Here is a 15,911-nt window from a genome sequence, read left to right as displayed (position 1 = left end):
GAAGCCTGCCTTTCTATTCCCTCCTAATGGGGAAATGCAGCGACGAAATCCCTGACCTACTCTGTTTTCAGGACCTGTCACCTATGGCTCTGGCCCTGCCCGTACGAGCCCTTAAAAGGACTTATAGAAAGTGCTCTCCCTAAGCTGTCCACCGCTGTGTATACAGGAGTATCGGCGATAGGACTCAGTCAGGACGGAGCTGCGCCAGTGATGTCTGACACCAAGGACGCAGAAGAGATAATGGCGTGCTGGAGGAAAATGTCCGGTTTTATAATGCAGGGACATGTGACATGGACATCCTATCACACATGCCGTTGCTTCTCTGGCTAAAAGTCCACTTAGCTGTGTGTGTGTCTGGGATTGGCTGACATGCTGGCCCGCCCCACAAGACGCGCGCGCTTAGGGAAGGAAGACAAGGAAAAAAAAAAAAAAATGGCGATGGCCATTTTACAAACAGGAGTGATCTGAAGGCGCTGTTCATGCACACTATACACTGAAATGTCATAATAGTGTGAGTCACAGAGTGACTTACACTATTACAGTGGAAAGCCAGCTAGGAATTTGCTGTTTTTTTGCTGCTAGAACCGTTCTCGAACGTTTCTAGAACTATAGAGCTTTTGCAAAAAGCTCGAGTTCTAGTTCGATCTAGAACAGGCCCCAAAATCACTCGAGCCTAGAACTGGAGAACCACGAACCACGAACCGCGCTCAACTCTAATAGAGACGTGCATGAGGGCCTGTAAACCTGAAGAGTCCATTGTCAGGAAGTGGGTCTATTGTAGTATAGCCCTTAGGCAGGGCAGCCAAAAATTAGGAGGCTCCACATTGTCCCTGGATAGAGACGTGCATGAGGGCCTGTAAACCTGAAGTGTCCATTGTCAGGAAGTGGGTCTATTGTAGTATAGCCCTTAGGCAGGGCAGCCAGAAATTGGGAGGCTTCACATTGTCCCTGGATAGAGACGTGCATGAGGGCCTCAAAACATTGTTCCCATTGCAAAGGAGCGGGTCTCCTGTCGTTGTAATGTCCATTCTGAAAGAATGGGCGAAAAAAATTTCCACTGGGGGTATACCTGAAACAAAGGCCTAACTATTGTAACGGTCATCATGGTGGCGCATGAGGAGAAGGAGGAGCAGTCCAGCAATCATCCAAAGTCCAGAAGTGTGTACCCATGGGTGAGTGGAGGTACATGGCAAATTCCCGTTACAAACTTTAAATTCCGCTCTCATTTGGTGGTGGTGTGGTGAAGTCTGGCCCAATCCAACCCTTGTTCATCTTGATCAGAGTCAGCCTGTCAGCATTTTCAGTTGACAGGCGGGTGCGTTTATCTGTAATGATTCCACCTGCGGCACTAAAAACACGCTCTGACAAAACGCTAGCGGCAGGGCAGGCCAGGACTTCCAAGGCGTAGTGAGCCAATTCATGCCACGTGTCAACCTTGGATACCCAATAATTGTAAGGCACAGAGGAATGTCGGAGTACAGTTGTTCGATCTGCAAGGTACTCCTTGAGCATCTGGGCAAACTTAGGATTTCTTGTGGCACTACCCCGCACCTCAGGGGCTGTGGTACGTGAGGGGCTGAGAAAACTGTCCCACATCTTAAAGACTGTTCCCCTACCTCTGGCGGATTGGACTTGTGCCTCTCTCGGCTGTACGCCTTGGTTGTCCACTGATTCATGACCTATGCCGCTAGCGTTTTGTGAGGGGAATGCTTTGCCGACTTCCGTGACTATGGCCTTCCGGAACTGCTGCATTTTGGCTGACCTCTCCGCCTCGGGAATAAGAGACATAAAGTTCTCCTTGTAGCGTGGGTCTAACAGTGTTACCAACCAGTAATGATTGTCGGCCAAGATGTTCTTAACGCGAGGGTCACGAGACAGGCAGCTTACCATAAAGTCAGCTATATGCGCCAGACTCTTAACAGCCAGTACTTCAGTATCCTGACCAACATGATGACTGAACATGCTGTCCTCCTCCTCCTCCTCCTCCTCCTCCTCATCTACCCTGTCCTCTGGCCAGCCACGCTGAACCGAGGATATGACTGGTGTGCGTGTCATATCCTCAATTTGGCCGGAGAGTTGCTCCATGTCTTCATCCTCCTCCTCGTCATAGTCCTCCACTGCACGTTGTGATGAGACGAGGCTGGGCTGTGTGTTATCACCCACACCCACTACTGTTTCTTGCTCCAACTCATCGCACTCCGCCTGCAATGCATCATGTTTGTTTTTGAGCAGAGACCGTTTTAGAAGGCAGAGAAGCGGTATGGTGATGCTAATAATGGCGTCATCACCACTCACCATCTTGGTGGAGTCCTCAAAGTTTTGGAGGATGGTACATAGGTCGGACATCCATCTCCACTCCTCAGGTGTTATGTGTGGAGTTTGACCCATTTCCCAACGGCTTAGGTGATGCAGGTACTCAACAACTGCCCTCTTCTGCTCACATATCCTGACCAACATGTGCAGAGTTGAATTCCAACGCGTTGGGACATCACACACCAGTCTGTGAGCCGGAAGATGCAAACGGCGCTGAAAGCCGGCAAGGCCGGCTGAAGCAGTAGGTGACTTTCGAAAATGTGCAGACAGGCGTCGAACTTTTACCAGCAGATCAGACAGCTCTGGGTATGACTTTAGAAACCGCTGAATCACGAGGTTGAGCACATGGGCTACGCATGGAACATGTGTCAGCTGGCCTCGCCTCAAAGCCGCCACCAGGTTCCGGCCATTGTCACACACGACCTTTCCTGGCTTTAGGTTCAGAGGTGTGAGCCAGTGATCTGCCTGCTGTTTCAGAGCTGTCCACACCTCTTCTGCATTGTGGGGTTTGTCACCTATGCAGATTAGCTTCAGCACAGCCTGTTGCCGCTTCACCGAGGCAGTGCTGCAGTACTTCCAGCTTGGGACTGGTGTTGAGGGTAAAGTGGATGAGGATGAGCAGGAGGAGGAGGAGGCTGAAGAGTATGACATTCCGGAGCTGTAGAGTGTGGGTGAAACCCTGACTGAGGTAGGGCCTGCAAACCTTGGTGTGGGAAGGACGTGTTCCGTCCCTCGCTCAGACTGGGTCCCAGCTTCCACAATATTAACCCAGTGTGCCGTCAACGAGATGTAGCGGCCTTGCCCACAAGCACTTGTCCACGTGTCTGTGGTTAGGTGGACTTTGGGTGAAACAGCGTTGTTCAGGGCACGTGTGATGTTTTGTGATACGTGGTTATGCAACGCGGGGACGGCACACCGGGAGAAATAGTGGCGGCTGGGGACCGAGTAACGTGGGACAGCTGCCGCCATCAGGTCGCGGAATGCTTCTGTCTCCACCAGCCTAAAAGGCAACATTTCCAGCGCAAGCAGTCGCGAAATGTTAGCATTTAGAACTGTGGCATGTGGGGCGTTGGCAGTGTATTTGCGCCTGCGTTCAAAAATTTGCTGAATGGATAACTGAACGCTGCGCTGGGACAAGGACGTGCTTGATGATGGTGTTAATTCTGCGTAGGCAACTGCAGGTGCAGGACCGGAGGAGGCTTGTTCGCAGGCAGCATTGACAGGGGATTGGCTCGCATGCACAACAAGCGAAGACGTAGCAGTGACATCAGCAAGCACTGCTCCTCGACTCTGTTGTACTTCTCACAAAGTCAAGTGCTTGGCTGACATGTGCCTGATCATGCTGGTGGTGGTCAGGCTGCTAGTTTTGGTACCCCTGCTGATGCTGGCACGGCAGGTGTTGCAAATGGCCTTTTTAGAATCATCTGGAGCCAACTTAAAAAACTGCCAGACTCGGGAAGACCTAACATTTGTACAGGCACCTTGTGTCGTGTTGTTGTTCCGGGGAACGGTTGCCTGACTTCTGCCTGGAGCCACCACCCTGCTTCTTACTGCCTGTTGGAATGCTACGCCTCCCTCCCCCTGTGCACTGCTGTCCTCGCTCTGCATATCCTCCTGCCAGGTTGGGTCAGTTACTGGATCATCCACCACGTCGTCTTCCTCTTCCGCACCCTGCTCCTCCTCCTGACTTTCTGACAATTGTGTCTCATTATCGTCCACCCCTTGTTGAGACACGTTGCCAACTTCGTGAGAACGTGGCTGCTCAAATATTTGGGCATCTGTACATACGATCTCCTCATGACCCACTTCAACATGAGCTGGCGAGAGGCCAGAATGTGCGAATGGAAACGTGAACAGCTCTTCCGAGTGTCCAAGTGTGGGATCAGTAATGTCCGAGGACGTGTACTCAGCCTTGTGGTAGGAAGGAGGATCAGGCTCTGAAATGTGCGGTGCAGTATCACGGCTACTGACACTTGACCGTGTGGAAGACAGAGTGTTTGTGGTGGTGCCAATCTGACTGGAAGCATTATCCGCTATCCAACTAACAACCTGTTGACACTGGTCTTGGTTCAAGAGCGATGTGCTGCTGCGGTCCCCAAGAATTTGGGACAGGACGTGCGAGCGACTAGATGTGGCCCTTTGTTGTGGCGAAATTAGAGCTTGCCCACGACCTCGGCCTCTGCCTGCACCACCATCACGTCCACTTCCTTGTTCGTTGCCAACGCCCTTGCGCATTTTGCAATGCTGTGCTGACGTGTATTCACTAGACTTGTGCGTTATATCCAAGTTTGTGCAAAACGCACACAAGTGCACCTGTACGCTGCCACCGACAGGCACACACGTGCGGTTTTTAAATGCAAGCACTGACGCACTAAGAACCTAACAGGTTTTTAGGAGCGACAATTACTGAGAAGTCTGACACTATCAGACACTGCTGACTGACGTGTATTATGCACTAGACTTGTGCGTTATATAATAGTTTGTGCAAAACGTGCACCTGTACGCTGCCACCGACAGGCACACACGTGTGGTTTTTAAATGCAAGCACGGACGCACTAAGAACCTAACAGGTTTTTAGGAGCGACAATTACTGAGAAGTCTGACACTATCAGACACTGCTGACTGACATGTATTATACACTAGACTTGTGCGTTATATAATAGTTTGTGCAAAACGTGCACCTGTACGCTGCCACCGACACGCACACACGTGCGGTTTTTAAATGCAAGCACAGACGCACTGAGAACCTAACAGGTTTTTAGGAGCGACAATTACTGAGAAGTCTGACACTATCAGACACTGCTCACTGACGTGTATTATACACTAGACTTGTGCGTTATATAATAGTTTGTGCAAAACGTGCACCTGTATGCTGCCACCGACAGGCACACACGTGCGGTTTTTAAATGCAAGCACAGACGCACTGAGAACCTAACAGGTTTTTAGGAGCGACAATTACTGAGAAGTCTGACACTATCAGACACTGCTGACTGACATGTATTATACACTAGACTTGTGCGTTATATAATAGTTTATGCAAAACGTGCACTTGTATGCTGCCACCGACAGTAACACACGTGCGGTTTTTAAATGCAAGCACGGACGCACTAAGAACCCTAACAGGTTTGTAGGAGCGACAATTACTGAGAAGTCTGACACTATCAAACACTGCTGACTGACGTGTATTATACACTAGACTTGTGCGTTATATAATAGTTTGTGCAAAACGTGCACCTGTACGCTGCCACCGACAGGCACACACGTGCAATTTTTAAATGCAAGCACGGACGCACTAAGAACCTAACAGGTTTTTAGGAGCGACAATTACTGAGAAGTCTGACACTATCAGACACTGCTGACTGACGTGTATTATTCACGAGACTTGTGCATTATATAATAGTTTGTGCAAAACGTGCACCTGTACGCTGCCACCGACAGGCACACACGTGCGGTTTTTAAATGCAAGCACGGACGCACTAAGAACCTAACAGGTTTTTAGGAGCGACAATTACTGAGAAGTCTGACACTATCAGACACTGCTGACTGACGTGTATTATACACTAAACTTGTGCGTTATATAATAGTTTGTGCAAAACGTGCACCTGTACGCTGCCACCGACAGGCACACACGTGCGGTTTTTAAATGCAAGCACGGACGCACTAAGAACCTAACAGGTTTTTAGGAGCAACAATTACTGAGAAGTCTGACACTATCAGACACTGCTGACTGACGTGTATTATTCACTAGACTTGTGCGTTATATAATAGTTTGTGCAAAACGTGCACCTGTACGCTGCCACCGACAGGCACACACGTGCGGTTTTTAAATGCAAGCATGGACGCACTAAGAACCTAAAAGGTTTTTAGGAGCGACAATTACTGAGAAGTCTGACACTATCTGGACTGTTTTAGACTGTGTACACCAGCCCCAGATATGATGAAGGCTGGTATACGGTCACCACTAGGAATGGCTATATACCCTGCCTGCCTGCCTGCCTGCCTGTATACTGCTACAATAGTCCTGACAAGGACTCTTCTGGTCACTAGCCTGTATTCCGACCTGGCTATACCCTGCCTGTATACAGCAACAATAGTCCTGAGAAGGACTCTGCTACTGTACTCCAACCTGGCTATACCCTGCCTGCCTGTATACAACTATAATAGTCCTGAGAAGGACTTCTGGACACACTGTTTGCAGCCCTGCTACGGAAATAGCTATAAAGGGCCGCAAACCTTTCCCTGAAGCAGCAACACTCTCCCTGCACTGACAGACTGGATGGCTGTGTGCAGAGCACAGCGCGCCCGCCGATATAAAGGCTCGGTCACGCTGTGCAGGCCGGACAATCACTGCAATTCCACAACTAACAGGGCTGTGGCATTGCAGTGGTCTGCCAGCCAATTCCTGCATGAGGGCTGGCTCTCAAAAGAGCGCCAACATGCAGGGATGAAGACCACGAGTACAGCACGAGTATCGCGAGATTACTCGGTCCCCGACGAGTAGCCCGAGTACAGTGATACTCGTGCGAGTAACGAGTAGTAACAAGCATACTCGCTCATCACTAGTGGCAACATATTGCTCATAATATAAAAAAAAAGCTTGTGAATTCTCATTTAAGATTGGTTCCTTTGCTTTTGATGGGCTCTCTAAGAATTATTTAACTTTCAACGTATTTTACCTTTCACTGTGGACAGGTCAAGCTTTGAGAGGTCAGTAGCTGGCTCAAAATTAGAGCAAGTTCATTAAAAGAGAGAGGATATGGGGCAAAAGTGGACTGTTAGCTCAATCGGTTAGAGCGTGGTGCTAATAACGCCAAGGTTGCGGGTTCGACCCCCGTGCTGGCCATTCCTTTGGCTTTCTGTTTACATCCAGTGACTTTTGGAAAAAGATCCGAAGGTTTTATCCATCCAATGTGTAAAATTAATTTACAAACTTGAAATAACTTGGTTAGAGTAAGAGAGTGGCCATGTTACATCGTCGTTAACCTTAAAGTATGACAGAGTAACGAATTGAAGCAAAATAGAAATATCTATTTTATGGCCAGAGATTTCAGTTTCTAAGCGTTTTTTAAGAAGTTTTGGGCAACTGGAATTCGATATAATTGTAAATATTGACAGCTAAGTCTATCACTAATTGTAATGCAGGCAAAAACTAATCCAAGCAATGGCGTAATTTACTGGCTCATCACGTGACAAGTTAGAGTGGTTGGTGGCAACATATTGCTCATAATATAAAAAAAGCTTGTCAATTCTCATTTAAGATTGGTTCCTATGCTTTTGATGGGCTCTCTAAGAATTAGTCAACTTTCAACGTATTTTACCTTTCACTGTGGACAGATCAAGCTTTGAGAGGTCAGTAGCTGGCTCAAAATTAGAGCAAGTTCATTAAAAGAGAGAGGATATGGGGCAAAAGTGGCCGGTTAGCTCAATCGGTTAGAGAGTGGTGCTAATAACACCAAGGTTGTGGGTTCGACCCCTGTGCTGGCCATTCCTTATGCTTTCTGTTCACATCCAGTGACTTTTGGAAAATGATCCGCAAGTTTTATCCATCCAATGTGTAAAATTAATTTACAAACTTGAAGTAACTTGCTTAGGGTTAGAGTGTGGCCATGTTACATCGTCGTTAACCTTAAAGTATGACAGAGTAACGAATTGAAGCAAAATAGAAATATAATCTATTTTATGGGCAGAGATTTCAGTTTCTAAGCGTTTTTTAAGATGGTTTGGGCAACTGGAATTCGATATAACTGTAAATATTGACAGCTAAGTCTATCAATAATTGTAATGCAGGCAAAAACTAATCCAAGCAATGGCGTAATTTACTGGCTCATCACGTCACAAGTTAGAGTGGTTGGTGGCAACATATTGCTCATAATATAAAAAAAGCTTGTCAATTCTCTATTAAAATTGGTTCCTTTGCTTTTGATGGGCTCTCTAGAAATTATTCAACTTTCATCGTATTTTACCTTTCACTGTGGACAGATCAAGCTTTGAGAGGTCAGTAGCTGGCTCAAAATTAGAGCAAGTTGATTAAAAGAGAGAGGATATGGGGCAAAAGTGTCCCGTTAGCTCAATCGGTTAGAGCGTGGTGCTAATAACGCCAAGGTTGCGGGTTCGACCCACGTGCTGGCCATTCCTTTGGCTTTCTGTTCACATCCAGTGACTTTTGGAAAAAGATCTGTAGGTTTTATCCATCCAATGTGTAAAATTAATTTACAAACTTGAAATAACTTGCTTAGAGTAAGAGAGTGGCCATGTTACATCGACGTTAACCTTAAAGTATGACAGAGTAAAGAATTGAAGCAAAATAGAAATATAATCTATTTTATGGCCAGAGATTTCAGTTTCTAAGCGTTTTTTAAGATGGTTTGGGCAACTGGAATTCGATATAACTGTAAATATTGACAGCTAAGTCTATCAATAATTGTAATGAAGGCAAAAACTAATCCAAGCAATGGCGTAATTTACTAGCTCATCACGTCACAAGTTAGAGTGGTTGGTGGCAACATATTGCTCATAATATAAAAAAAGCTTGTCAATTCTCTATTAAGATTGGTTCCTTTGCTTTTGATGGGCTCTCTAGAAATTATTCAACTTTCATCGTATTTTATCTTTCACTGTGGACAGATCAAGCTTTGAGAGGTCAGTGGCTGGCTCAAAATTAGAGCAAGTTCATTAAAAGAGAGAGGTTATGGGGCAAAAGTGGCCGGTTAGCTCAATCGGTTAGAGCGTGGTGCTAATAATGCCAAGGTTGCAGGTTCGACCCCCGTGCTGGCCATTCCTTTGGCTTTCTGTTCACATCCAGTGACTTTTGGAAAAAGATCTGTAGGTTTTATCCATCCAATGTGTAAAATTAATTTACAAACTTGAAATAACTTGCTTAGAGTAAGAGAGTGGCCATGTTACATCGTCGTTAACCTTAAAGTATGACAGAGTAACGAATTGAAGCAAAATAGAAATATAATCTATTGTATGGCCAGCGATTTCAGTTTCTAAGTGTTTTTTTAAGAAGTTTTGGGCAACTGGAATTCGATATAACTGTAAATATTGACAGCTAAGTCTATCACTTATTGTAATGCAGGCAAAAACTAATCCAAGCGAATTGAAGCAAAATAGAAATATAATCTATTTTATGGCCAGAGATTTCAGTTTCTAAGCATTTTTTAAGAAGTTTTGGGCAACTAGAATTCGATATAACTGTAAATATTGACAGCTTAGTCTATCACTAATTGTAATGCAGGCAAAAACTAATCCAAGCAATGGCGTAATTTACTGGCTCATCACGTGACAAGTAGAGTTGAGCGCGGTTCGTGGTTCGAGGTTCTCGAGTGATTTTGGGGCCTGTTCTAGATCAAACTAGAACTCGAGCTTTTTGCAAAAGCTCTATAGTTCTAGAAACGTTCGATAATGGTTCTAGCAGCAAAAAAACAGCTAATTCCTAGCTGGCTTTCCGCTATAATAGTATAAGTCACTCTGTGACTCACACTATTATGAAATTTCAGTGTATAGTGTGCGTGAACAGCGCCTTCAGATCACTGCTGTTTGTATAATGGCGATCGCTGTTTTTTTTTTTTTTTCCTTGTCTTCCTTCCCTAAGCGCGCGCGTCTTGTGGGGCGGGCCAGCATGTCAGCCAATCCCAGACACACACACAGCTAAGTGGACTTTAAGCCAGAGAAGCAACGGCATGTGTGATAGGATGTCCATGTCACATGTCCCTGCATTATAAAACCGGACATTTTCCTCCAGCTCGCCATTATCTGCCTTCTGCGTCCTTGGTGTCAGACATCACTGGCGCAGCTCCGTCCTTTGTCCTATCGCCGATACTGCTGTATGCGCTCCATACACAGCGCTGGACAGCTTAGGGATAGCACTTTCTATAAGTCCTTTTAAGGGCTCGTACCGGCAGGGTCAGAGCCATAGGTGACAGGTCCTGAAAACAGAGACAGCGTCTGTGTAGCTAAGGTCAGGGATTTCGTCGCTGCATTTCCCCATTAGGAGGGAATAGAAAGGCAGGCTTCCTTTCCTCTACCCAGAGCCCCACAACCCTGGCACTGTACCCTCCTGTCCTCTGCACACTCCAACTCATTATAACTAAGCCATTATACTAGCAAACACTCAGTGTACCTAGTGGCATCCTAAACGTGGCTATTGGACTTTTGTCTAGTCCCACTAGTGCAAAGATATTTGCAGCACGTCTGCCTGCATTGCACACTCCAACTCATTATAACTAAGCCATTATACTAGCAAACACTCAGTGTACCTAGTGGCATCCTAAACGTGGCTATTGAACTTTTGTCTAGTCCCACTAGTGCAAAGACATTTGCAGCACGTCTGCCTGCATTACACACTCCAACTCATTATAACTAAGCCATTATACTAGCAAACACTCAGTGTACCTAGTGGCATCCTAAACGTGGCTATTGGACTTTTGTCTAGTCCCACTAGTGCAAAGATATTTGCAGCACGTCTGCCTGCATTGCACACTCCAACTCATAACTAAGCCATTATACTAGCAAACACTCAGTGTACCTAGTGGCATCCTAAACGTGGCTATTGGACTTTTGTCTAGTCACACTAGTGCAAAGATATTTGCAGCACGTCTGCCTGCATTGCACACTCCAACTCATTATAACTAAGCCAATTATACTAGCAAACACTCAGTGTACCTAGTGGCATCCTAAACGTGGCTATTGGACTTTTGTCTAGTCCCACTAGTGCAAAGATATTTGCAGCACGTCTGCCTGCATTGCACACTCCAACTCATTATAACTAAGCCATTATACTAGCAAACACTCAGTGTACCTAGTGGCATCCTAAACGTGGCTATTGGACTTTTGTCTAGTCCCACTAGTGCAAAGATATTTGCAGCACGTCTGCCTGCATTGCACACTCCAACTCATAACTAAGCCATCATACTAGCAAACACTCAGTGTACCTAGTGGCATCCTAAACGTGGCTATTGGACTTTTGTCTAGTCACACTAGTGCAAAGATATTTGCAGCACTTCTGCCTGCATTGCACACTCCAACTCATAACTAAGCCATTATACTAGCAAACACTCAGTGTACCTAGTGGCATCCTAAACGTGGCTATTGGACTTTTGTCTAGTCACACTAGTGCAAAGATATTTGCAGCACGTCTGCCTGCATTGCACACTCCAACTCATTATAACTAAGCCATTATACTAGCAAACACTCAGTGTACCTAGTGGCATCCTAAACGTGGCTATTTGACTTTTGCCTAGTCCCACTAGTGCAAAGATATTTGCAGCACGTCTGCCTGCATTGCACACTCCAACTCATAACTAAGCCATTATACTAGCAAACACTCAGTGTACCTAGTGGCATCCTAATCGTGGCTATTGGACTTTTGTCCAGTCACACTAGTGCAAAGATATTTGCAGCACGTCTGCCTGCATTGCACACTCCAACTCATTACAACTAAGCCATTATACTAGCAAACACTCAGTGTACCTAGTGGCATCCTAAACGTGGCTATTGGACTTTTGTCTAGTCCCACTAGTGCAAAGACATTTGCAGCACGTCTGCCTGCATTGCACACTCCAACTCATTATAAGTAAGCCATTATACTAGCAAACACTCAGTGTACCTAGTGGCATCCTAAACGTGGCTATTGGACTTTTGTCTAGTCCCACTAGTGCAAAGACATTTGCAGCACCTCTGCCTGCATTGCACACTCCAACTCATAACTAAGCCATTATACTAGCAAACACTCAGTGTACCTAGTGGCATCCTAAACGTGGCTATTGGACTTTTGTCTAGTCCCACTAGTGCAAAGATATTTGCAGCACGTCTGCCTGCATTGCACACTCAAACTCATTGTTACTTACTAAGACATTATAATACCAAAAATTGAGCAAACGTAGTGGCATACAAGAAGTGGCTGTTGTACTCCATTAGTGCCCCACTGGTGCAAATCTATGTTCAGCACCTGTGCAGGACACCCTCCTGCTCTGTTTTTAATAAGCTATAATGATAGCAAAAAATACTGCCATTTAGTGGCATCATAGAACTGGCTGTTGGACTCCTTTATTGTGCCCCACTGGTGCCAAGCTATTTCTAGCACCTGTGCAGGACACCCTCCTGCTCTGTTTTTAATAAGCTATAATGATAGCAAAAAATACTGCCATTTAGTGGCATCATAGAACTGGCTGTTGTATTCCATTAGTGCCCCACTGGTGCCAAGCTATTTCTAGCACCTCTGCATGACACCCTCCTGCTCTGTTTTTAATAAGCTATAATGATAGCAAAAAATACTGCCATTTAGTGGCATCATAGAACTGGCTGTTGTATTCCATTAGTGCCCCACTGGTGCCAAGCTATTTCTAGCACCTGTGCAGGACACCCTCCTGCTCTGTTTTTAATAAGCTATAATGATAGCAAAAAATACTGCCATTTAGTGGCATCATAGAACTGGCTGTTGGACTCCTTTATTGTGCCACTTGTGCCAAGCAATCTCAAGCACCTCTGCATTCTACCCTCATGCACATTTAGCTATGCTAATTTTATAGCAAACTCAGGGAATTCCTTGCTGCATTTGATGATTAGGAGGGATAGAAAGTGAGGCTTCTTTTACTGTCCTGGTACCCACAGAACACGGCCCCTGTACCCATCTGTCCACTTTTGCCACGCTATTTAATTTGCCCAAAGAGCTGACTCTTTTTCTGCCATCCTAAAATTGTCTGGAATACTAAGTTAGTGTTCCTTTGCTGCCAAGCAAGGTACAACACATGTGCATTCTACACTCCTTTCCATTTCTGGAATGCAATTATTAACTGCAGGTAGTCCAGCCAATCTGTGACGAAGGTGCAGGCGTGGATATAATGTAGCCTGCATCCAATGATGGTTCTCTCGATGTCTGACAGCTCAACAATACCTTCTGTTTCCACTTCGAAAACAAGTGATGACCTGCCAATCACACTCCCTGTTGCGGGTAAAGGAGTGGAAGTTCAGTGTGAAAAACCATGTGTGACTGCTGTCCCCACAGTCACAGATGATGAAGAGCACGCAGATGCACTTGATGGGGCAGGCGGTGGTTGCACAGGCACGCTAGGCTGCATTGTAGCACAGTGAAATTCACATTGCGACTTATGCTTCATTTTAAGTCGTGTACAGGGTGGGCTCCCCAGTATGCAGCAAAACCAGGCAACAGGAAAAGGACTCTAGGCAGTTGGGTTGATAAATGATTGTTTAACTTTACCAAAACAAACAATAAGAACCATGCATACAATTTAAATAATTGAACAATCTATTCTGCTGCCTACTACCTGCTAATCCCTCTGTGTAGCAGTAATTGTGTGTTTGTGCGTGTGTGTGTGTGTGTGTGCGAACACGACTTACCAGTGGCGCATCACAAGAGCTTCCAAGTTACCTACCTAAACATAGACAAAACACATTACCCCCCCTGAATACCCTTGTTAGCTGAAGCCTCACAGATAATGCAGATGATAACAGTGTGAATGCAAACCACACAGCTCTGCAACACAGTCATGGAAATCTTGAAAAGCAACAGTCAATGCAAACATGTGTTGCTGTCCCTCTATGATTTAAACTGTATGTGACAATTTGACAGTGCAGAGGCAGCAAGTCTTATTGTCTATAAATAGTCGGCCTACCCAGAACAGATATGTGTTTTGCTAATAAAACAAAGTGTTGCGTGCCCGCATTATTGTCTGGGCACAGCCTACCGTACCCGGGTACTGTGATGTCCAGTTTCCAGAAATACAGACTTTCCGCTCCTCTCACGGTAAACAGTATAGACAGCACTGTAAGAATGTTGGTCTGTGGCACAGGATGTTGCTCACTGGCATTACGGGGCTCATCATCAAAGTACAACATGACTCCCCTCACAATTCAACGAAGTGTTTCCGCGGTGGCTCCTTGCTGTAACACACACCTTTAGCTTTTCCTTCTGTTCATAGACAGCATCTCCAAGTCCACATCCGAAGAGCAATTTGATATTGCTATAGTGACCAAACCAAGGCAGATCCAAAAAAACAGCAGCCCCTTGTGTGTTGTCTGCAACAATGCATGCAATGGCAAATAAGCATGTTGCATTGACAGTGGCTAAAGCTGAGCAATACACCTTCACGCTATCAATTCATATCCATGTGACACTTCATGGAGGAACTACTCAAAGGTGTGAGTTTTTGTTTTCTACTTACAGATTGTTGACAAATCTTACAGATTCCATGACTTGGGTGATCCTTTGCGATGTCCAAAAATTCACAGGCTAGGCAAGGCTTACAGCCCATGCGACCTGCATAGCCAACACGACTTCTGCTCAGAGTCAAAGTTGTGGTCCAGGATTCAGTTGTTGACGTGCTTCCAGTACTTTGTCTCTGGCCAGGAAGACGCAACGTAACCTCGTCGTCAGTAGCATCCTCCTCCACCTCCTCTGCTGACCTCATCGACTGGCTGACTTTGGTTTGACAGTAACTGTGGTCTCCAACCTCATCAATAACCCTGTGTGTTTTCATTCCCCTCGTTCTGAGTCCTCCGAGCAACCTCTTCCTGCCCTGACCGAATAGTAAAGTTGTCATTCCAATCAGGTATCTGTGCTCCTCATCATGTTCCCCATTGTCTCCACCAGGAGGATTTACTTTTTGGAAATGAGGGTGTAGATTAGGCTCAGCACCTTCTTCATCGGGGCCTGGATCCCACTCACAAAGCTTCTGGCCATCTGCGCAGATCATTTCCCCTGTCTCATGGAACTCGCTACCTCAACACGTCAGATTATCTGCTACACCCGCAAGCTTCAAACTGAATCTGAAAACTCATCTGTTCAGAAATGACTATAACCTTCAATGACACCACCACCATACGTACTTGACGCTCAACCTAAACCACTCCTCCTGTCTCCTCCCAAAAATCCTTTAGAATGTAATCCCGCAAGGGCAGGGCCCTCTTGCCTCTGTACCAGTCTGTCTATAGTTACTTGTATATGTATTCTGTATGTAACCCCCTTCTCATGTACAGCACCATGGAATCAATGGTGCTCTATAAATCAATAATAATAAAAATAATAATAACTTCCTTGTCTGTACTCATTGCAGCTTTGGAGCAGACCTCTGATTCCCAGGCTATAGTGCGACTGAACAGCTATGCAAACTCAACCATCTCTGTTACCCCATACTCAGCAGGGCTGGTGGAAACTTGAGAGCTGTTAGGAAGCAAGTGCGATTGGATTGACACCACAGAGGAATGGAGTATTTGGTATCTTGAAAATGGGGTGGAGGAGAGGCCACTTTATGGAGCACTTGAGATCCATTGAAGCAGCTGCTGTTTTGGCCTCATCTACATTTGTTAGCGATGGTTGTGTCAGTGAAAAAAAGGATCATATCAGATTATCCATGGGAAGAAGTACACCTGTTCTTTTGGATGGTATTTTTTGTTACAAAACCTGTAACCTGAAGCCTGCTGCAGTTTCATTTGCGCCCAGGCGTCAGCTGCCATTTAGGGCTGTGCCTTGGGTTGTCCAGCTGGCTACTTTCTCCTCCACGTTTAAGTGTGGAGAGGCAGCTAGTGCGCATGCGTGTGCCGATTTACCCCAGTCGCAGCCTAACTACAGTGTTTCGCCT

This window comes from Anomaloglossus baeobatrachus, chromosome 4, assembly GCF_048569485.1.
Source record: "Anomaloglossus baeobatrachus isolate aAnoBae1 chromosome 4, aAnoBae1.hap1, whole genome shotgun sequence".
NCBI classification, from domain to species: Eukaryota; Metazoa; Chordata; class Amphibia; order Anura; family Aromobatidae; genus Anomaloglossus; species Anomaloglossus baeobatrachus.
The sequence above is the reverse complement of the archived record's forward strand: the minus strand, read 5'-3'. Positions refer to the sequence as shown.